This window comes from Ursus arctos, unplaced genomic scaffold (assembly GCF_023065955.2).
Source record: "Ursus arctos isolate Adak ecotype North America unplaced genomic scaffold, UrsArc2.0 scaffold_5, whole genome shotgun sequence".
Lineage (NCBI taxonomy): Eukaryota > Metazoa > Chordata > Mammalia > Carnivora > Ursidae > Ursus > Ursus arctos.
Window position 1 is genome coordinate 56563175 of NW_026623067.1, and position 21839 is coordinate 56585013.

The 21839-nt window shown below is 43.1% G+C and overlaps 1 pseudogene; it reads right to left on the minus strand.

The window, feature by feature from the left end:
• Positions 1-17704: 17704 nt before the first annotated feature.
• On the minus strand, positions 17705-18316 carry LOC113254893 (60S ribosomal protein L19-like; annotated as a pseudogene).
• Positions 18317-21839: the final 3523 nt, after the last annotated feature.

Genomic DNA, 21839 nt, shown 5'->3' on the forward strand with positions numbered 1-21839 from the left:
TTTGTCTGTGAAATGTGGGTTCTAATAGTCTTAACTTTATTGGGTTGTTGGGAGGATTCATTGGGCTAAAACATGTAACGCACTTAGAATGGTGCCTGACATGGAAAGTGCTGGATAACTGCCATTGATTGTTGCTGCTGTTATTACAGATGCCCCGGGCGATCCATCTTTAGGACAAAGGTGTTGAGCTGTTGTTTGGTAATACAGATTTCCACTGAATCCCTCTTGTGTTCTCAAGCAAGCATTACCAACATTGCAGCATGGGAGTCGACTTGAAATTGTTAACTATGGAACAGGAATATTGTGTAATCTTCCACCATATCAATGCATTTCCTTAGGGGTGGTTATTTAGGTTATTTCCTGTTTTTCTATTAAAAAACTACTGCAGTATTCATCTATGTACATGACTGTTTACGCACATGTGGAAGGATAGAATTGCTGGGTTGGGATTGAACTCAAGTCTGTTTAATGCCAAAGCACTGCATTAAGTACGTACATAACAAATAAACTTCATAAGTTTCGAGAGTGGTGATGACCCATGGCTAATGGAAAAACTCCCCAGAGATGAACATTGTCCCTGAGAGATGGCAGCTGCCCAGAGGGGCTTTGGGCAGAGGAGATGTTAAAATCTTCTTACACTGTAAATGAATGCTCAGCGAGCATTGAATTGAATGTGATACATTTGAAGACCAACAAGGGGAAAAAAATTTACAGAGATATTGTCTACATGAACAGTTTTTATTGTTCCAAGAATTAGGGTTTATTAGATAAAATTTTTAAGGGTTTTTTTTCTGTTTAATGGAAATTTAATTGTAGACATTTGTTGCAGACTTGAAAGAGTGGTGATTTGTGGGGACAAGAAGTTTTGAAACATTATTTCTTTCTCATTCTGACACAGTCTTATTACTGAGCCAAGAACAATTTAATTGTCTGTATATCAAAGAGCTCAAGGAATTATTGGATGGCGTGACTGAGTTTTAGACAAGTGGTGGAATATTTCAAAATGTCAAATTAGTGAAGAATTGTAGAAAAGGGGGAAGAAAGGGGCAGACAGGAGAAAAGAGGACTTCACTGATGGTGGGGTTGGGGCAATAGCAGAATATCCTGGTTTGATGGAACCAAGTCCAAAATCCAGGAGAGAGGACTGTCCGTTCTCTCTTTAAAGTCCATTTCCAAGGACACACTCCGCAATCTCCCTCAAGCAGACCTTTCTTAGCTTTCAGCAGGCTCAAGACAAAATCTGGAAATTCCGGTTTAGCTCCATTTCTCCCTGTTCAGGCCTCTGAGGACCCGGATAACAGCACTGAAGGTGGTTCTAGAAGTTTATGTTTGGGGGCGCCTGAGTGGCACAGCGGTTAAGCGTCTGCCTTCGGCTCAGGGCGTGATCCCGGCGTTCTGGGATCGAGCCCCACGTCAGGCTCCTCCGCTATGAGCCTGCTTCTTCCTCTCCCACTCCCCCTGCTTGTGTTCCCTCTCTCGCTGGCTGTCTCTCTCTCTGTCGAATAAATAAATAAAATCTTTAAAAAAAAAAAAAAAGAAGAAGTTTATGTTTGCCTTTCAATGTCCAGAGGGTAGAGAGGATGGCACAGACTGTGAGTCCTTCCCTTGGCACTCAGTTCCCTGCTTGGCCTTCCTCTTCTCAGGTCCCTTCTTCATTATTCTACCAACTGTACCAAGTTCTACCATTATTCTACCAACTGTACCTGCAGGGGTGCTGGGGTGCTCAGCTGGCAAAATTTTATCCTTTGTAGTTGACTCTGGAGCCAGCTTGCCTGGTTGTGTAGTTCCCAGCCTGCCCCTCCTTTTCTTATCTGGGCAAAGGTGCAAAAGACATCACTCCCTGAACAGAGTTGCCATGTAATAAGGGTAAGGCTCAGTGCAGTGTCCGGCAGATCCTACCCCATTACGGTTTCTTGGGATCCCTAAAGAACACAAAAATATGCAGAAGAAGAGGGAAGTAGCTTTACCTAAGGAAAATTCAGGGCATTGCTTTGGCTAATCCCTGTTTCTGACCCTAACCTTAACCTTAGTCTCCAAAGTAGTTTGAGATAGAGACATTCATAGACAATAAAGAATAGAGTAAGCATTCCCACTAAGTGGGTCCCTTACTCTTTCCAGTTAGTGGGGGATGGAGGTGCCCCTCCAGGCAGTCACTTCCTGGCAGGAGAAGCCAAGACTCTACCCTAACGGCCAGTATCCTTTTCTCAATGTGCCTGACATTTGGGAAGTTAGCTTGACTCACCTCGGGGTTAGCCAGCCAATTGAAACAAAGCAGAGGGCAGAAACTTGTCTTGAAGATGTGGTTAAAGGCAAGGAAATGCAGAATGTGCTTTTTAATAAAGCATCTTAAAGAAGACACACAGCTCACAGGCATTTTGTTCTGCTTTATGACCCAGTTACGATGAAGTCTAACAATTCTCCTCCTCCCTCCCTCTTCTGTCTCGTCTGCTTTGTAGACAGCGCTTACCCAGAATTGTCCTGTCCATCACCATTGTGGTAAAGATCATGATTTCCATGACCAACAATAGACAATAAATGCATAACAATATCCATAGGTAGGTTTCCCACAAAACTCCTTGGTTTCTTTTGCTATATATTTTGGTTCAAAATAAGTCATTTAGAAAAACGGAGAAAGGAACAGTTAGTTTATGGTAAACTAAAAAGAAATAATATAAGATATGAATTCCAAACTTAGAGCAAACCTCACAGAATTTTACACTAAATAGCTAATCCTTTTAATACTATGATAAATGAAAGATCCTAGGAACAGAAAGTTTTTGAAGGAAAGAAAATTAATCAAAGAATGGCAGATAAATTATACTTTATGAGTCTTAGGTCTGTTTATCCCTTGATTAAATAGCTTTCAACCTCAATTTAAGGTTTTATAGGAAAACATAACTGAAATCCTTTCTCATCCATTCTCTCAGAAAGGCAGTGTAGTGGTCAGAAATCACGTAGGCTTTGGATCAGCTCTGCTTCAAATCCTGGCTCTGCCACTTGCTTAACTGTGTGACAGCAGACACACTATGTATTCTACGCGAGTGTCCTCCCTCTCCTAAGTCAACCTTGCAGGTTGCGTTGTAGGTCCTAGCGCCCTCCCTCCCCTGTGTGTGTCTGTGTCTGTCTGTCTCTGTCTCTGTCACACACACACACACACACACACACACACACACACACACACACAGAGTTATGTAGCTATGGTCTGTTCCCCCAAGATTCATCTACGTGTGGGTTTTAGCTGATCAATTACTGCTTGCATAAACATCCATTATAAACCTTTCCTGTTGATTTATAAAGGGCAACACTATCAAGTTACAGATAAGAATGCTTGTAAGTGTTGTAAACATTTCAAAGTCTTTATTTACTTTATCTTAAAAAATTAGTATCTCTATGACATGTAACATTAAGCATGTACCATTTATTTTGATCTCAACACAATGTATGTTTCTATGAATTGTATATGATTTTGACTCTGTCACAAGGGTGGACTTGTCCCTGATTCTGCTAATCTTTTTTTTTTTTTTTTTCAATTACGAGTTTTGTGCAGTTACCATTTGCTGTCTTAAGAGCCACTGGGATTATGAAGGACTTGAAGCAGCAGAGCATGGAGGTCATAAGCTTGGACTCCGAAATCAGATTGCTAGGGTTCAAATCTCAGCTCTGTACCTATTTGCTGTGTGACCTTGAACAAATTACTTAAGCTCTCTGGGCCTCAGTTTCCTCATCTTCAAAAAAAACAAGATAATAACATAGCATTGTTAGGACTAAATGAATGAATCTTGGTAGGGCCTGGCCCTGTTCTGAACTGTAATTGCTATAGAAGTCAAAGAATTAAATTGTTAATTTTGGTAAGAATATAAAATGGATAAATAAAATACTTGGCTAGTGTATTCATAATTAGTAAGATACTAACTATTAAGTTAATAGCTATTAAAATATTGGTATAGTGTACATTATTTATGATAGAACTTTAAAGAGAAATACCTGTGTAAAGCATCTGACACATGGCAAATAGTAGATGGTAGACATTCATTATTATTTCTATCACAAAAGAAACCTGTGCTAGATTGTATTTAAAGGGCACTCATTAGATTCATTTCTGTGTGTAGAGCTTTGGAAGGGAGCAGCTTTTTAAAAGTATGTTGTTTTCAGATTCGGTGAAAATGCTGTTAGTGTTACAAAGCCAAGCCATGGGTGTCCTGTGTGATGGGCGTGGCTTGGGGCAGTGTGAGTAGGTAGCAGGGGGAGGTCTTGAGGCTTTTGCCTTCCTGCTCTTTCCTTCCCTCACTGGTCCTGCAAACCTTATTATGAAGCAGCAGCCTTGAGAGCCAACTGCCTAGGGCTGCTGGTGTGGAGGCAACCTGGACGGGGGCGGGAGAAAACCACATGGCAGTGGGTGGTGGAGAGTGAATTTTAAGCTTGTTACCTTCCCTGGATTTCTCACTGATCCCCTAGTTCAAAAGCCTAGTGATGGTGGCAAGAACTGATGGAGCCCTGTGGTGAGGGCTGAGATTCACCACTCATAAGCTGTATGACTACTTAACCTCTCTGAGCCTTAGTTTCCTTACATAAGAATGGGAGAATAATTCCTGACCCTCATTGTCAACGAGAAATGCCTATCAGCTGCTTAGCTCAGTGCCTGGCCCAGAGGAAGGGATCTGGGAGCTTCTGTTATTCGTGTCTGTAGCGGGGCTCTGATGTCCACATCCATTCAGTGCATCCCCTCTAAGAGCACTAATGCATCTCTTCTTCAGGGCTGCTTTTGAAAAAGAAGCTCTCTGCTATCCTAAAAATTAATTAGGTTACTATCCCCACACCCCCTTACCTCTTCACTATACAATTGTAAAAGGTTTTTTCCATTTCTCCAGTGCTATATATTTTAGAAGAAATATTTCCCCGGTGAATGTAGCTTTAAAGGAATAAGCTCTCTGACAGCAAGACCCAGGCTTAGTTCGGGGAAATGGTCCTTGAGATGCAATCAGGGGGTATTATCAACACCCATTTCAGCTCAATCTGTCTGATCCCTAGGAGAAGAAATCTTAGCCATTTTGTTCTGGAGGCATGAAGTCTGTATTTTCCAGATCTTAGAATTAAGCCTGTGCTGTGTCACATTGAAAGTCTGGTGCTGGGTCATGTATGATGTCACCCAGCAGTCCACAGTCACTCGCTGAGACTGTCGGGAACTCTGGTCACATCCGATGTCCTGGGTGACAGCGGCGAGGCCATCCACGGGCCTGACTTGTGGGGATAGGCGGATGCCCCAGAGCAAAGCCCAGCATAGACTCCCTTGGGAAACAGCTTGGGCATGAAGGACCAGGAGTTTAAGATCTTAAAATAAAGCCAAATTGTCCCTCACAGGAGATGTTCCTGGGGAGTTCGAGTCTGTCTGTGGAACGCTAGATGTGCTCCGTGTGTGTGTGTGTGTGTGTGTGTGTGTGTGTGTGTGTGCGCGCGCGCGCGCGCAAAAGGAAGGGTGAGGAGGGAGAGGGAGGAACGGACTTGTATTTCTACCCAGTAGGCTTCTCAAAGGCTTTCCTGGGGAAGGGAGGGGAAGCAGGAATGCAGCTGCAGAGGGGTTGACCCTGAGATACTGCTGGACATGCTGGGGGTCTGTGGGAGCGTGTGCACCTGCCAAGCCATGAGCAGGTGAGGGGTGGCTGGGTGCAGATGGCGCGAGCCCAGCATGTCAGAGGAAGGGGCAGGTGGGGCGGGCCTGCCCAGAAGGCTGACCTTCCACTCGTTTCCTTGTTCAAAACTGTTCATTCCCTGGACATTCTGTGCCTGGCGCTGTTCTCCTCAGCTCAGATCCTTGGCCTCATTGAGTTTCCAGTCTAAGGGGAAAGATAAACATCTAACAAGGAAAAAAATGAATCACTTTCAAGGTAGTGATAAGTGCTGGGACAGAACTGGAACTCTGTGATAAAGAATAACAAAGGCAGCTATTTCGAGTGGCTGGAAAAGGACTGGATGAAGTGGCATTAGAGCAAAAGACTTAGAAGATGAGAAGACACGTGCGGGTGTACGTGGTCTGGGGGGGCGCAGACGAGATGAGATTAGTGGAGGTCTGCGGCCTAGCAGATGCTCGTAGAACAAGTGCCTGGGGACCGGGAGGGTGGCAAGACCAGGTCCCCCTGCCTCTTGCGGGCCATGAAGGGAATTAGGAATCATTCTGAGTACAAAGTTAAGGCTTCCAGGGATCTAAGCAGGGAAGGGGAAGACTCAATTCATACGTAAAAAAAAGATCTAAGAGGCTGCCATATTGGAGAAAGGGATTTGAAGGGGGCTAGAAGGCCAGCTTGTGGGTTCCAGTGTGGGGAGTTGTGTGTTTTCCTCCTCTATGAGCTCATCTCACACTGATTGTCATAGTTCGATGTCCCCTCATCCCACTCCCAGCAGCATAGTCATGGCTTAAGGGTAAATAAGTGTTGGCAATTCTCCGTCGACAACCTTGCGTGCATAAGGGTTCAGTTGTCGTTTATGGTTGGATGAACTACAGTGAACCTTTCAAGAATGGGCTGCAGGCTCTTAGATTTCGAGTATTAGTATACCATCCCTGAGAATGTCTGCTTTGAAGAGAATCGTGAGGGAGGAAAAACTTCACCTTCTTAGGTTCTGTGAATGGGGGCCTACCGATGTGACCATACCCAGATCAACAGGAGAAAAGGCACACAATTTTTAGGAATATTTATCTGCATGGGAATTCACAGGAAAGTGAAACTCAGAGAATCATTTAGCCTCTACTCTTCCTACCAAAGCAAAGAGGGTGTGGGCTTCAAGGGGCAATAAATTGTGAAGAAGCAACTAGGAAGGACATGGGGGAGGCTAATGGAAGGTGAGGGCTATGTTATTAAGGTTTGTTTTTGCAGGTTCATGCTGGTGACGGCTCTCCATCTTCGATGATAATGGTCACTCTTCTCTTCCTGACACAGGAGGGGGTGGGGGACACCTTCACAAACGAAATTCGTGTTTTGCTTTTAAGTAGATATATCCTGTACCTATTGATTCTCAGTTGCTTTCAGCTCCAAGTCTTATCGGAATAATCTTTATGCCAGGGTGGCACATTTTGGGGCAGCACATCCTAATCTCCTTTGAGATCCATGTAGACATGAAAACTCATTGTATAAAATAATCAGTTATATGAGTCAATAGCCATACCGACTCCACTCCTGGGCCAGGGGATCAGAATCACAGGCTTGGTAAAAAGATGTAGAGCAGAGAAATATTAATCAAAAGCTGCCCAACCACGGGTGGGCTGCCATCACTTCAAGCAAACTTGATATACAACGTTAATACTGTGGGCAGCTCCGGCAAAGGGCTGGGCGTTACTCAGCTCTTCCTCCTCAGGGCCTTAGTAGAGTGGTTGGTGACAGAAGTCCCCGCGTGTTTGTGGAATTAAATTGAATATAGACAGATGTTGTGGAGGAAGGGAAGCCATGACTGTAGCTGCTTTTTAGAGTGCAAAGCCCACCGAGATGGGAAAGGTGATTTCAGAACTGGCAGCAGGTGCTGGAGGCGAGATGGGGCTTGGCAGAAAGAGGCTGGGAGAAAGTGCCTGGAGGGACATTTTGGTCTCCTGGGTGACGTTTCTGTATCTGAAGAAGATGAAAAGATGCATAACACGTAGCCTCTTCCCTAAGGGTAAATGTGTCAGGGGACCACATGCAGACGGCTTCGTCATGATGTTTCTACCTTGCGACGTGCTGAGTGGCAGGTGATACAGTAACGCTGTGAAATACTTGAAGTATTGTGGAAGGGTGGGCAGAATTCAGAGGGTGACGGGGACCACTTCTGAAATGCTGGAAGGAAGAGAGAGCTCTGATGGAAGGAGGCATTTGTCATCCGTGTTCCCACGTGTAGAAGGAATGTGTGCTTGCAGCGGTTGCGGGGAATTTAGAATTAAATCATCTATTTGGAAGAACTTTTCAACAGTAGGAATTCTGAGATGCTTTAATTAGATTATCAAGGCATGAACACGGATGACTTTTCTGACTGGGAATTTAGTGCATTCCATGTGTCGGGCTCTTCAAATTCATCCTGTCTCACCATTGCAACTCTATGGGGAGCGTTTTTTGTTTTTGTTTTTGTTTTGTTTTTTTAAACTAAATTTTAAATTCTAATTCCAGTATACTTAACGTACAGTGTTATACTAGTTTCAGATATACAGTTTGGTCATTCACCAGTTGTATAGAGGGGCGCCTGGGTGGCTCAATTAGTTAAGCATCTTTCTTTGGCTTGGGTCATGATCCCGGGGTCCTGGCATCGAGTCCCGTGTCAGGCTCCCTGCTCAGTGGGGAGCCTGCTTCTCCCTCTCCCTCTGCCCCCCACTCACACTCTCTCTATCTCAAATAAATAATAAAATCTTTAAAAAACCCAATTGTATACATTACTCGGTGCTCATCAAGATAAGTGTACTCTTAATCCCCTTCATCTATTTCACCCTTCCCTCCATCCACCTCCCCTCTGGTAAATCTCTCTTTGTTCACCAGAGTTAAGAGTCTGTTTCTTTGTTTATCTCTCTTTTCCCTTTGTTTTGTTTTTTAAATTGCACGTCTGAGCGAAATCATACAGTATTTGTCTTTTTAGGTTAGCGTTTCACTCTCTACTTCCATCTATGTCATTGCACAGGGTAGTATTTCATCCTTTTTTATGGCTGAATAATATTCCATTGTACGTATATAATTATTTTTGGAACCTCCATACTGTATTATGGGGAAGTTATTTTTATGTCCACTTGATGGCTGAAGAATCTGAGGCTTGGAAGACACTGTGGTTTGCCAGTCCGGGGGGTTGTACCCGTACAGCAGGTAAGTGTCTGGCTTCAGGACCTTTGCTCTTTTGCATACACCGTACTTTCTGACTGGTGATCTTAACAAAAAGGCTCAACAATGCTCTTTTGGGGGTTCACTTATTCTCCTCCTTATTTTTGTTGCGTTTCCTCTAAAGTCCTGGACCAGTGGCACACATTTTTTTTAAAGACTTTATTTATTTAAAAGAGCGAGAGAAAGACAGCACAAGCAAGGGGAGCAGCAGGCAGAGGGAGAAGCAGGTTCCTTGCTAAGCAGGGAGCCCGCTGCGGGGCTCGATCCCAGGACCCTGGGATCATGACCTGAGCTAAAGGCAGATGCCCAACCAACTGAGCCACCCAGGCGCCCTCCATTGGCACATTCTTGTTTAAGGCCTAGTGAAGCCTCTCAAGGTCAGGGTCACCCATGTTAGTTACAGGGACTTCCTGTGCCCTCCCTGCAACCCGAGTCTGTCAGTTAAAGACACATATGTATGAATGATGATGAAGGCCAACTGACAGGAGGCCAGTGTTCACCAGAACATGCAGTCAAGCTCTGCAGATGTGCTTTCTTTTTCAGTTTTGCTAGTTGATCCCAGAGAGAGAGATCCCCAGGTCACCTGAGGACCCAGTGTAGGAAATGCCATGGGTGGAAACCAAGGCTGCCGCCTTATGCACTTCAAAGAGTTCCATTTTAAATCAGTTGTCAACATTGTAAAATCAGGAAGTTTCATGTAAAAATCCAAATTTCTATCTCCTCTTGAAAAACTGGAAGCTCTACCACTGTCTGTTGCCTTGTATCTGGGCCTTACCTTACTTGCTGGCCCCCAGACAAACCCCCGTGGATGTGCAACCCCTAGGCCAGAACAAAGGAACGGATCCAGATGTGCAGTTCAGTGCACTAGGCACCAGGCCGGCCATACTGCTCATGGACAGTGAGGTCCCTCCACCTTCCATCTGGGGAGCTTTGAAAGGACCCTTGCCTGGGCACCACCCCAAGACAATTGAATCAGAATCTCCAGTGCTGGGTCTTGTTTGAAAAGCTCCCAAGGTGGTTTTAATTTGTAGCCCCACTAAGAAACTATTTAGGGTTTCCACGTAAATAACACTTGCGCCTTGGGTCTCTGTCAGAGAAATGGGCTTATGAAGTCTTGAATGCAACACAGGTTTTACCTGTCTCCCAGCTCCTTTTGGGCAGCCCCTTCACTTATCCTGATTTATTCCCATGTAACTGGGCTTTTAGGACTTTTATGTCCACACCTCTAGAGCTAAGATGTGTTTTTGCAGAATCCTGGAGAAAGAGAATAGACAAGAAAGGAACAAAGCATTATTTAAAGTTTCCCTTTGAAATGCTTGGACCTCTAGACTATCATATGGCAAATCTTAAAATTCCTAGGAAACAGGTAATGGTGTTTGGAGGCTACTTGCTCTTTTTTGTGTACCCTTGCTTGAGAAAGAACGTATAAGGATAAAAAAAATAAACTTGACAGTTTCCTTTGAAGACTTTTTCATCCCCTGAGGAGAAATTTCATTAGCAAGCACTGGGAAAGATTGGTCTCTGTGGGTATCTGACGGCTGCCATGGGCAAAGCTACAGTTATAGTGCATTCCAACCCCCCTGCAGGGCACTGGGCAAAGGCTGTGTCCATCAGCAATGCCTTCTTCCGGGGCCACCCTGGTCAGCAGTGCAAATGGCAGAAAATGACATTTGCATCTGGGCAAAAAGCATTATAAATGCTAACAGCAGTGCCTTGTCAGGGTCTCTCCTTGTCAGGGAGGTGTAGTGGCTTTGTGTCTGCGCAGGGTGGGATCTTTGTTCTTCCATTAGCCAAAGCACCCTTAGAGGTCTCTTTGATGTCCCGGGAGGTCTTCAGCAGGGCACACAGGAGGACCTCAGTCCAGAGTTGATGGTCTGCATCATGAAACAGAGTTCCACTCACACTGGGAAAGTCAAAGTTTGCACTTGGAGGCTCAGCCTGACATCTTTGCAGTTTCCAATCAAAAACGACCTGGTTTGTTAGGGAACCATGGGGATCTTGACATTATGTTATGTCTTCTTACGATATATGAAAATGTGTTTAGATTTTGTTTTCTATTTCTCTTTTGCTCCCTCTTCTCTCACCTCCTTTTCTAAAACAGTGATAAACTTGATCAAGTAAACGATCTGGTCCAAATTCCTTCCCACTGGCTTGCAGACCTGGATCCAGTTCATTAAATTACCAGTTTTATCACCTATAGAATGGGGAACACAGTATCTGTCAAGGTGGGCAAAAATGAGTCTTTCATCAAGGTTTGATTACTATTAAGGTTATTATTTTGGGGGCTTATCTCTGTACATCAAGCACCCTTGGAAAGCCCCTTGGGGTGTGTTCATGACCCCTTAATTGAGGGGACATCAATCCCTCCTGGCTCAGCTATCAAGCTGTTCATGTTTTATGAGGGAGGGTATCGGCATCCTGAAAAGACCTTGCCTTGGAGTTCTCTGTAGGGCGATGTGTATACCCTGAGACCTCACCAGATGATGCAAAAAGCCCCACAACTGTGCTCCCTAACCAGGGGGTTATATGAGATCACTTAGGGTGACTTTTTCAAGCTACCTGAGCTCCACTGCCCTCCTCCACAGACATTCTGGTGCCTCAGGTTTTGGGGGTAGGGTAAAAGCATCTGTAGTTTCCCAAGTAAAAATTGTTAGTTGATTCTGATCCTTTCTCCTCAGGTTGGGTACCACTTATCTAAGGGTAAATTGAAGGTTCTGTCTATATGGCCTCACCTCTGATGCACAATGTTCCAGAGTTAGTCTGTTTGGAAAATGTCTGTCACCTGATGAGTTAAGATTGAAGACAGAAGAGTAGAGACGTCAGCATTTCTGTGTGATGCCTGAGGGTTCCCCTGAAGAACTCCCAGCTTGGCCATTTACTTGCCAAGAACACTTTTCCCTTCTTTTCTGCTCAAACAATTCTACCCTTCAAAGTCTAGCTCATATTATGTCCTACCTTTGATTGCCCCTAGCCTAAAGAGCTTGTCTTTCTGCACTTTTAATTCACTCATTGTCTGGATGATTTATGTGACAATTCAATTAGCAACTGATGGCCTAGCTTTTGTTTCAGTTGAATGTAATTTGTCTTATATTGCTATTTAATTTTTCACTTACCACTGTCTAGTGGAAAGAGTGCTGATCTGAATTTTCATTCTGGCTTTACTTCTAACTGCATATCCTAGGCAAGATAGTTAACCTTTCTGGGCTTCAGAGCCACAGTTATAAAATTCCCCAGTTCTCTTTCTTGTCTCACCACTCAAGCTTATGTTCTTGCTCATTTCTTATGCATTTAATTTTACTTTTTTTTTTTACAATCATTGTGATACAATTTCTAATACGGTTCCCATTAATCCCTGCCTCCTGATAATCATGCCTTATGTCATTTCCTGCCCTTTAGTGTGGGCAGGACCCAGTGAATAGAATATGGCAAAAGTGATGAGAGATCAGTTCTCTGACATCCTGCCAATGCCCACTGAGTTACCTTGGAGGTGGATCCTGCCTCAATTGAACCTTGAGATGACTGCAGCCCCAGTCATCTTACACTTTATGATTACAGCCTGTGCTGATGCTGAAAGAGATGATTTAGTTAAGCCATGCCTGGACTCTTGACCCACAGAAATGATGAGATAATAAAGACATGTTGTCTTCAGCCACTAAATGTTGGAGTAATGTGTTATGCAGCATAGATAACTAGTACTATCTATGAGATGGGTTGATGGGTATGGTAATCTGTGTACCTGAGTTGGCCTGATAAAGCCAAATTATGCTGCAGTAAAAAATGACCCCAAAAGCTCAGTGGCTTAAATCCACAACGTTTATTTCTCATTCACACTATATGTCCATGAGGGCTGCTTGTAGCTCTGCTCAACATTTTCTTCTCTCCAGAACTCTCCATAACACAGGCTGACAGAGCTGCCTCTATCTGGAACATTGCCAATCAGCATGGAAGAGAGAAAAAGAAAGCAGGGCAAAGTATGCACTGGTTTTTAAAGCTTCCCCATGAAAACAGTGCCTCATACTTCTGCTTGTATTTCATTGGTCAAAGTGAGTCACATGACCACATAGAAGTTGAAAAGGATATACTTTTGCAGAAGTCCAAAGTATAATCCTCCTCCAGGGAGGGCCACTAAATGTTTGTGAACAGTAACATGTTGTAACATAGACCATCACAGCAGTTCAGGGGTGCAGGAGACAGAGACTGACATGATAGACACCACAGCGTCAGATGAATAGGGGCCCTGGAACTTGTCTGAGAGGAGAGTATGATTGAAGATCTGTGTTTCCTAGAGAAGGGTAGGAAATGAAGGGAGTGTTAGGTACTGAGGAAAATCGAGGCTTTTTAAAAGTATTCCTATAATCACCATTGTTTTCTCCCTAAGATCCCCATAAATCAGTGAACTCTTTATGGCAAATGCAGCTTTAAGACATCCCACACTCTGTACCCTTCTTCTGATGAGATTGCCTTCCCTAAAATCTTTAAGCTTCTTTTATATAGAAATGTAAGAGCTCCACTTGTCTATAATCCCATTCATAAAGTTAAACAGGGCTTCCAAACACCTGTCTTCCTGTAGTCCATTTATAGGAGAGGAAAGCTTGACACATGACCTTGGGCAAACCTGCCATTCTCTGGGCTTCACTCTTCTCAAAGTTACAGTCTAATCTCACCTTCCCGAGTAATAACCACAGTCCCTATGGGCTTTCCAAAAATATTAGGGGAGCTTAAGGAATAATTGCTAGCCCAATCCATCTCAGAGGCCTTACCAGCCTGGCTTTACAGAGGCAGTTTGATGGGAGGTGCACAGATCTGAATGTCAATACATCTAGCTTGCAGAGCAGGAAAAGTTGGGCCTGACTTAGCTGGTAAGCCAGGCCAACATGATGGATCTTTTGTTAAAACCAGAACCAGATTCACCTTCTGCTGATGCGCAGTAGAGAAATGTCAGGGCCGCAGATTAACTAAAGAATAAAGGAGGGCCTTGTTCAGGATCCTTTTTCCTATAAAATACACTTTTGCTCTTAGGCCCTGCCTCTTTGGATCATGCCAGATGGTATTCTTTTTCTCCTGAGGTTATAGTTTATGTCAAAAGAAATAGATTTCACTTCAATGAGTTCTCAAGGAGGCATAGGAGAGTCCCAGAATCATGATCGTAAAAGTGACCTTAGATGCCATCAAAGCCAAACCCTGCCCAGCACAGGAGTCGTGTCTATGATCTGGAGACTGCTGATCAGAAACAGGTTTTAAACTTCCCAAGATTCTTTAGGATTTGATCCTATCCCAGTTTTCTTTCCATATCACATCATAGGGAATATGTGGGAAAAACACTGAAGAAGTCCATAACAAGGGCATGGTGACAATACCCTTCTTCCTAGTGACAGAGCAAATTTTGTACTTGGCATAAATTTTCCATTTTGCAACTGAAATGCCCTTAATTGTTGGAGGAAATGTTGAGAGAGGCCAGAGTCTGTACCCCAGAAATCCTACTTCTGAAATTGACTACCTGTGAAACAAATTTATCCCTCTCTGGCATAATTTTTCCCTGATAAAAGGGTAGTAATGGTGCTTTTAGACAGTAAATTGGCAGTGCTTTTAAATTGCTTGATGAATCTCTTCTGTAATAAATAGTGTAATTGATTGCATGTCACCAAATTAGTGTCTGAGTATTATCTTTCATTTCATAGCACCTAGCTTTTCTCCTCCTCACTTGTGTATCGGGTACCATGCTAAATACTGGGAGTACCAAGGTGATTAGATGTATTCTTTGCCATTGAGGATTTCTTTGTCTAGCTAGGGAGATAGGCATATGATAATATATAATGCATGTTGGGTGTTTTAATAAGTACATGTATAAATGTTTATGGAAACAAAGGCAAGGTAAACCTGGTGGTATGACGGCCAGTGGATGAAGAAGGTGGCAGATGAGATAGGTCTTGAAACATGAGCTTTTTATTTTTTTTATTTATTTTATTTATTTATTTTTTAAATGATTTTTTATTATATTATGTTAGTCACCATACAGTACATCCCCGGTTTCCGATGTAAGGCTCGATGATTCATTAGTTGTGTATAACACCCAGTGCACCATGCAATACGTGCCCTCCTTACTACCCATCACCGGTCTATCCCATTCCCCCACCCCCCTCCCCTCTGAAGTCCTCAGTTTGTTTCTCTTAGTCCATAGTCTCTCAGAAACATGAGCTTTTTAGATGTTCAAGTCATGGGAAGGATGTTCCAGGCATGGAGAAGGGCATGGACAAAGGCAGAGGAATGAACAGGCAGAGTTCATGTGGTAGCCAGTGCATTCTAGGCACGGTAACACTACACTGCCTTTTACCTTGATTGAGCCATTTGACGAGTTCTTCAGGCTAATGAGTTGGAAACCAGTGAAACATCACTTCTGGGCCTAAGCTTTTAATAGCTTGTTCAAGACTTTCCAGAGCTCTTTACGCCCCCACCTCTCTGGAACACAACCATCAATATCAGACCTGGTGATTATTCTGTCATTCTTGGTCCCTGAGTGACTGTGATGAACACAGTGCTTCACTGACCCTGATATACATGTAAGATGAGTGAGAAATACTTCTGCTTTTTCTCAGGTCACTAAGATTTTGGAGTTGTTATGGTAGCATAACAGTCTGTTCCTCTCATTCAGTGCAAAAGTAAGAAATAAATATGGTGTATCTACCAAATAAAATAGAAGATATCTGCTAGAACTGGTTGGAAGGGGAGGAAAAGGAGATTGGAAATACAGGCCAAGATCAAACTATGAGAAACTTTGACACCATGCTGAGAAGTTAACTTGAAATTGTAGGCAATGAGCAGCCATTGAAGGATTCAAGTTTTTCTCTGTTAAGTCATATAGTTCATCTCTTAGGGCATCCTAGTCTGCTGCTTTAGTACTAATTCTACAGTTCCTACAAGCTTAGGAGCTCTGGATCCAGAAAAGCTAGAGGACGTGGGACACCTGTGGCATAGGAAGTGTGTTCTAGGTGTGTGCTGTTCCTTCTGCTGCACTCCAGGTGTGATGTGCAAAAGAAACCAGAGAAAGATTTCTTTGTCCTGGGGCATATATCTCTTCATTACTGATACCTTCCTATACCTGATATAAGCTACTTTTATTATTTATTAGTAGCTAGATCTTTTAGGTAAAAAAGCTTGCTTTTAGCATTAGTATTTTAAAAATGGAATCCTTTGGGTTTACTTATGCTTCTACTTTTTGTTCATGGGATCCAAATTTGGAATGATCTGTTGCTGCTCTGAATTTCCCTTTTCTGCTCTACAGCTCCCTCTTCTAGTCTTGTTTCCGCACCTTTTACATTGTCTCTGTACCCTACCCTCCAGCATCCCAGGCTACTCATTTTCCCCAGATGCAGTTGCCTCCATAAGTTTGCATACATCCAGAGTGGGATGTTTGTTATTGTTGAAATTCTTCCCACCCTCTAAGACGCAGCAGCTCATATACCATTTTTTCATGAAGTTTTCTCTCTAGTGGGAATTAATTTCTGACTTCTTAGGGCTTCCTTATCTCTATTAGGACGCTTTCCTCACTGAGATGTTATATTATGGGTATTTATGGGTATGCTTAGACTCAAAGATCAAGGGCAAGAACTGTGTCTTTTTTATCTCCACAGTCCTCATAGTACCTAGCAGTGCTGTGAACATAGTGAACATTGAGACTTTAAAAAAATTGAAAGCCATGAAATCAAAAGTTGTTGTTTTAAGTAGGCTCCAACCCAGCTTGGAGCCCAACATGGGGCTTGAACTCATGACCCTGAGATCAAAACCTGGGCTGAGATCAAGAGTTAGTTGTTTAACGACTGACCCATCCAGGCACCCTGAAATTGAAAGTTTTTAAATTGAAATCTTTACAAAATTAATGGAAAGCTTTGTCTAATTTCTCTGCTTTGTTCCTTCAGAGGCCGTCTGCAAAGCACATAGTCTTTCCTACATCTCCAGCACGTCCCAGTTTAGCATCAACTCCAGGGGTCCTTTATTTGCAGATGATTTTCTTCCGAATAGTGATAAAGATGTTGGTTAGAACGGAGTGAGCCTCAGTTCCTTTGGAAGGCTATGGATTGAAAGTCAGTAAATAGAAGAAAAATACCAGTCATTTCTTTTCTGGAGACAGGGAAGGTGAGGAGCAGACAATGTAGATATGAAAAGTGTGCTGCCTAAGAGATTATTAATATGTACCAAAGAGAGTAATGTTTAACCTGGACGAAAGTGCAATGAACACCAGTAAAGAGAAACACTTTAAAATAAGAAGTCAATGGAACTGAGAAAGTTTTGAAAAAAGTTTAGTTCCAGTATAGTTAACATAAAGCATCATATTAGTTTCAGGTGTACAATGTAGTGATTCAGCAGTTCCATACGTTACTCGGTGCTTATCATGATAAGCATATTTTCAATCGCCTTCACTTATTTTAGGCATCCCACGCACCTCCCCTCTGGTAACTGTCATTTTGTTCTCTATAGTTAAGAGTCTGTTTTTTGGTTTGTCTCTTTTTTTCTTTTGCTTGTTTGTTTCGTTTCTTAAATTCTGCATGTAAGTGAAATCATAAGGCATTTGACTTTCTCTGACTGACCTATTTCACTTAGCTTATACTCTCTATCTAGATCCACCTGCGTTGTTACAAATGGCAAGATTTCATTCTTGTTTAACGGCTGAGTGATATTCTGTGTATCACATCTTCTTTATCCATTCATCTATGGATAGACACTTGGGCTGCTTCCATATTTCAGCGATTGTAGATAATGCTGCTCAAGACATAGGGGCACAGACAGCTTTTCAAATGAGTGTTTTTGTATTTGTGTAAATACTCGGTGAAATTACTGGATTGTACGGTAACTCTATTTTTAACTTTTTTTGAGGCAGCTAAAAGTTTGTCTTATTGATCTGTGTAATTGCTGAGGCCACTATGTCCAGACAAAAGAGTGGTCTCGCTCTCCTTGGACAGAGTCTTGTTGGTCTCCTCCTTTTTGGCCTCGAGCAGCTCTTCACGGTACTTGCGTGCTTCCTCGGTCTTCATCTGTGGGCCTCAGCCCGGCCAGCCAGAAGCTTCTTGAATACCTCGTCTGCCTCACTCGTGGATGTGTTTGATGAAAATACAGTTGTTTTTGCACAGGTTACCCTTCACTTTCAGGTACAGGCTGTGATACATGGGGCGGTAAATCTTCTTAGATTCAAGGTATTCCCTGAGCAGCCACACAGAATTCTTATCCTCCTCATCCAGGTCGCTTTCTCAGGCATTCGAGCCTTGGCAGTGCCTTTTCTCTTACCGATGCCCATATACTTGCCCTTTCAGCAGGCCAAGGTGTTTTTCCAGCGCTTGAGCCTGGAAATTGATAGTCACAGTCTTCTGGATGATCAGCCCATCCTTGATCAGTTACCGGATCTACTGATGGGAGTTAGCATTGGCGATTTCACTGGGGTACAATCAGACCTCCTTTTTGCGACAGTGGAGAACACTGGAGGCAAGCCTCTTCTGAAGCCTGAGCATACTTATGGCTATAGCTGCATCGGTAAAGAAAAGTATTTTTAGCTTTTTGAGGAACCTCCATACTGCTTTCCACAGTGGCTGTACCAGTTCGTATTCCTACCAACAGTGCAAGAGCGTTGCATTTTCTCCACATCCTTGCCCATACTTGTTGTTTCCTGTGTTTTTGATTTTAGCTATTCTGATACGGATGAAGTGATACATCATTGTGGTTTTGATTTGCATTTCCCGGATGATGAGTGATGTTGAACATCTTTTCATGTATCTGTTGGCCATCTGTATTTCTTCTTTGGAGAAATATCTGCTCATGTCTTCTCATTTTTAAGTTGGGTTATTTTTTTGAGGGAGGGGTGTTGAGTTGTATCACTTCTTTTTATATTTTGGATACTAACCCTTTATGAGATAATGTCATTTGCAAATATCTTCTCGCATTTCCGTAGGTTGTCTTTTAGTGTTGTTGATCGTTTTCTTCACTGGGCAGAAGCTTTTTATTTTGTTGCAGTCCCAATTGTTTATTTTGCTTTTGTTTTCCTGGCCAAAACTGAGGAAGTTTTACTGTTGATCAGGATGGAAATGGGGTTAATGAATAATAAAGTAGCCTGGTATTTAAGCAATATGACAATCCAAAAGACCAAGTGTTACTTTGGGCCATACAGGAAAAGAAATGACTCAAAATTTGAAGAAGGGAGGGAGAGAAAAGTACTGGAAGCCTGCTTTATCTTAGGAGGAGTTGTTAAGAGATACAAGCTGGTCCGTGGATACAAGCTGGTCACTGCTTCTATTTTGTGAGATGATCTGCTTCCTTTCTCTATATCTGATATGAGAAATAGTGACTAAATCCAATTATAACTTTACTTACTTGGGGGCATCAAAGGTGAGCTTTTTTTTTTCTAATGGAGTCATTATAAATTATCAAGAATATGTACATTCTCCTGACAGTGCATGATGTAAGAACTATAGGACATCTCACGCTTTTGTGTGCTCCCTTGTTTTAACTTACATAAGTTTTCTCAGGAAGAAAATGGCCTATGTCTTACGATACCACATGCTTCCTAAAGACAGTTTATTAAATAACTCTGTTCAGAGATGAAAATAGCATTGTGATATCCAAATGACCGGGATACCCCTGGCTTGCTTCACAGGATTGTCTAAGGGTCCCTTTCCAAACCCATCAACTAAATGTAGTATCCTCCTTACATGAAGATGAGCACCAACCTAACATCAGTAGGATTTGAACTCTTGAATATTTTTCAATAGAAGTAGCACAAAAGGAAAGTTATTCCTTGTGTCTGGGTAGAACACAGTATGAGAGAAATTATTGCATTGGGAATATCCCCATCTTTGCAGAAGGATGGACTAAAACCATATCTAGGGCTATTTTCCTTCTGAAGTTTAGAATGCTTTTTACTGCTGGAGATCATTTTTATAATGAGTGCCGCTATGTCTCTGTAAGGTTTAAACAGTAAAATGTGCTGCTACTAAAGTTTTGTTGTATAGAATCTAACGGTATGTGTAAAAGGCAGACCTGAGGGAGGTATTAGATTAATTTTCAAGTTAGATTGATCTTAAGGAAAAATATTTTGGTGCTGTTAATATGTGTGCTACTCATCAGGAGAGATGTTACTTTTTGAATTGCTTTCCAGTGTGCATTTGAATAACAATTAAATACTTGTTAAATAAAATAAGCAGGCACATATTATGTTTTAACTATTCCAATGACCCGTATCACCGGCCAAGCAATAAATCTGTGGGATAATAAATTGGTGGATACTTTAGATTGGGTGGTCAAGCACATTTGAACAGATTTAAATGATAAGGAGCAGTCAACTATTTAGAAATGCAGGATGACCTTTCCAGATAAGCTAAGAGCAAAAGCCTCAAAGTGGGAATAAGGTTGGTCTGTTAGAGGACCAAAAAGAAGGTCACTGAGGCTGGAGTGGAGGGGCCTGGGCAGAATATTAGGACATGAAAGTGGAAAGAGGTACAGATCATGTAGTACTTTGTAAGTCAGGATGAGGAATTTAGATTCTGTGCTTAGTAAGATGGGAAGCCATCCGTGCATTTGAAGGGTAAAAATGCTCTGGCTGGTCATGAATTGTGGATTAGAGGAAGGCAAGAGAAAATGGGGTAGAGCTGGAGGTAGGCAAGTTGTAGGTTGGGGCAATTGTCCAGAACTGGGGTGGTAGTAATGGGAATGGAGAAAAGTGGACGGGGTTAGAAGGGGTTGAAAGAAAGAAGGTGTGGTGAAAGAAGCTAGGTGGGCAGGCAATGAAGATAAGCCCCTAGGTCTAAGTAGGGAAAACAACACCTCTCCTACAGGAATTTTGGTTTCCATTCAGGCAGTAGGGACCCCCACCTTTTAAAAACCAGTCTTCCCAAGTCACTGAGGACCTGGCTCATCAGTAACTTCTGATCTCTAGAGATACTTCCATAATCAGGGACTTGGATTTTTCACTCCTTTTGTTTTCTTTCTAGACAGGCTTCTTGGATATCAGGAGTGGGTGGTAGGTAACAGGGGTTCTGAGGATGGTGAATTTGCCATAAGGAAAAACTGAGCTACTGCACACAGCCACTTACCTGGGCAGTCTCACAGTTCAAAAAGGAGAGGCAGGGAGGCTTAGTGCTTATTGTGCTCCGGGCCAGAAGTTTTACATACCAAATCTCATTCCCTCCTTTTGATTACTTGTGAGGTGCATTTTTAAATACCAGTTTTACAAAAAAGAGAAACAGACAGAGACAGAGACACTCAGATAGGTTATTTATTTTTCCCTGAAGTCACATAGCTTGTAAATAGTGAAGCCAGGACTGGTATCAGAATGGGGCTGTCTGCACTCCCCACACTGCCCCTGAATTGGAGTTAGTCAGTTTTCCTTCTTTTCTCATTACCACATAGATTCCATGAAGAACTCATCCTGGGGAAGGCCATGATTTCTCTTTGTTATGTTTACTATGTTTGCCTCCCCTACCAGGCATGGTGCTTAGTAAAATGCTCAGCAAACATGCCTGCCTGGAGGCAACACCTCCTACTTGCTGCCACATATGGGGCTGGGGTGAGAGGCAAGGCAGGGCTGGTGAGATGGATTGCTTTGCTGCTGTTGCTGGGGCTGCTGCTGCTGCTTTGCTGCTGCTGCTAGGGGATGGGGAGCGACTCTACTGTCTGTGTCTTGGCTCGAAGGCAATTTCCATCTCGTAGCCCCCTCCTCCTCCACCATCCCTCAGCTGTTGCCCCTCCGTTTCAGATCTGGCCCCTAGGGGAGCATCCCTTGCCCCGGGGCTGACAGCACTTGGGGAGCAGGGTCCCTGTTCTCTGCGCTCCAGCTCTGTGCTCAGAGCTTCTTTCGCGGGCGCCTGGTGTCCAGCGGGCACTGATGTCAAGCGGTGGCGGAGCTCTGCCTACAGACGGTTGACCTGGACCCTCCTCCACACCCACTTCCTTCGTCGCCCCCTCCCTCTTGCCTGTACTCGGGCTCTGGCTCTCTATAAAAGGCGGGAGCGTGGGATGCCACAGCAGCTGCGAGTTTCAGCA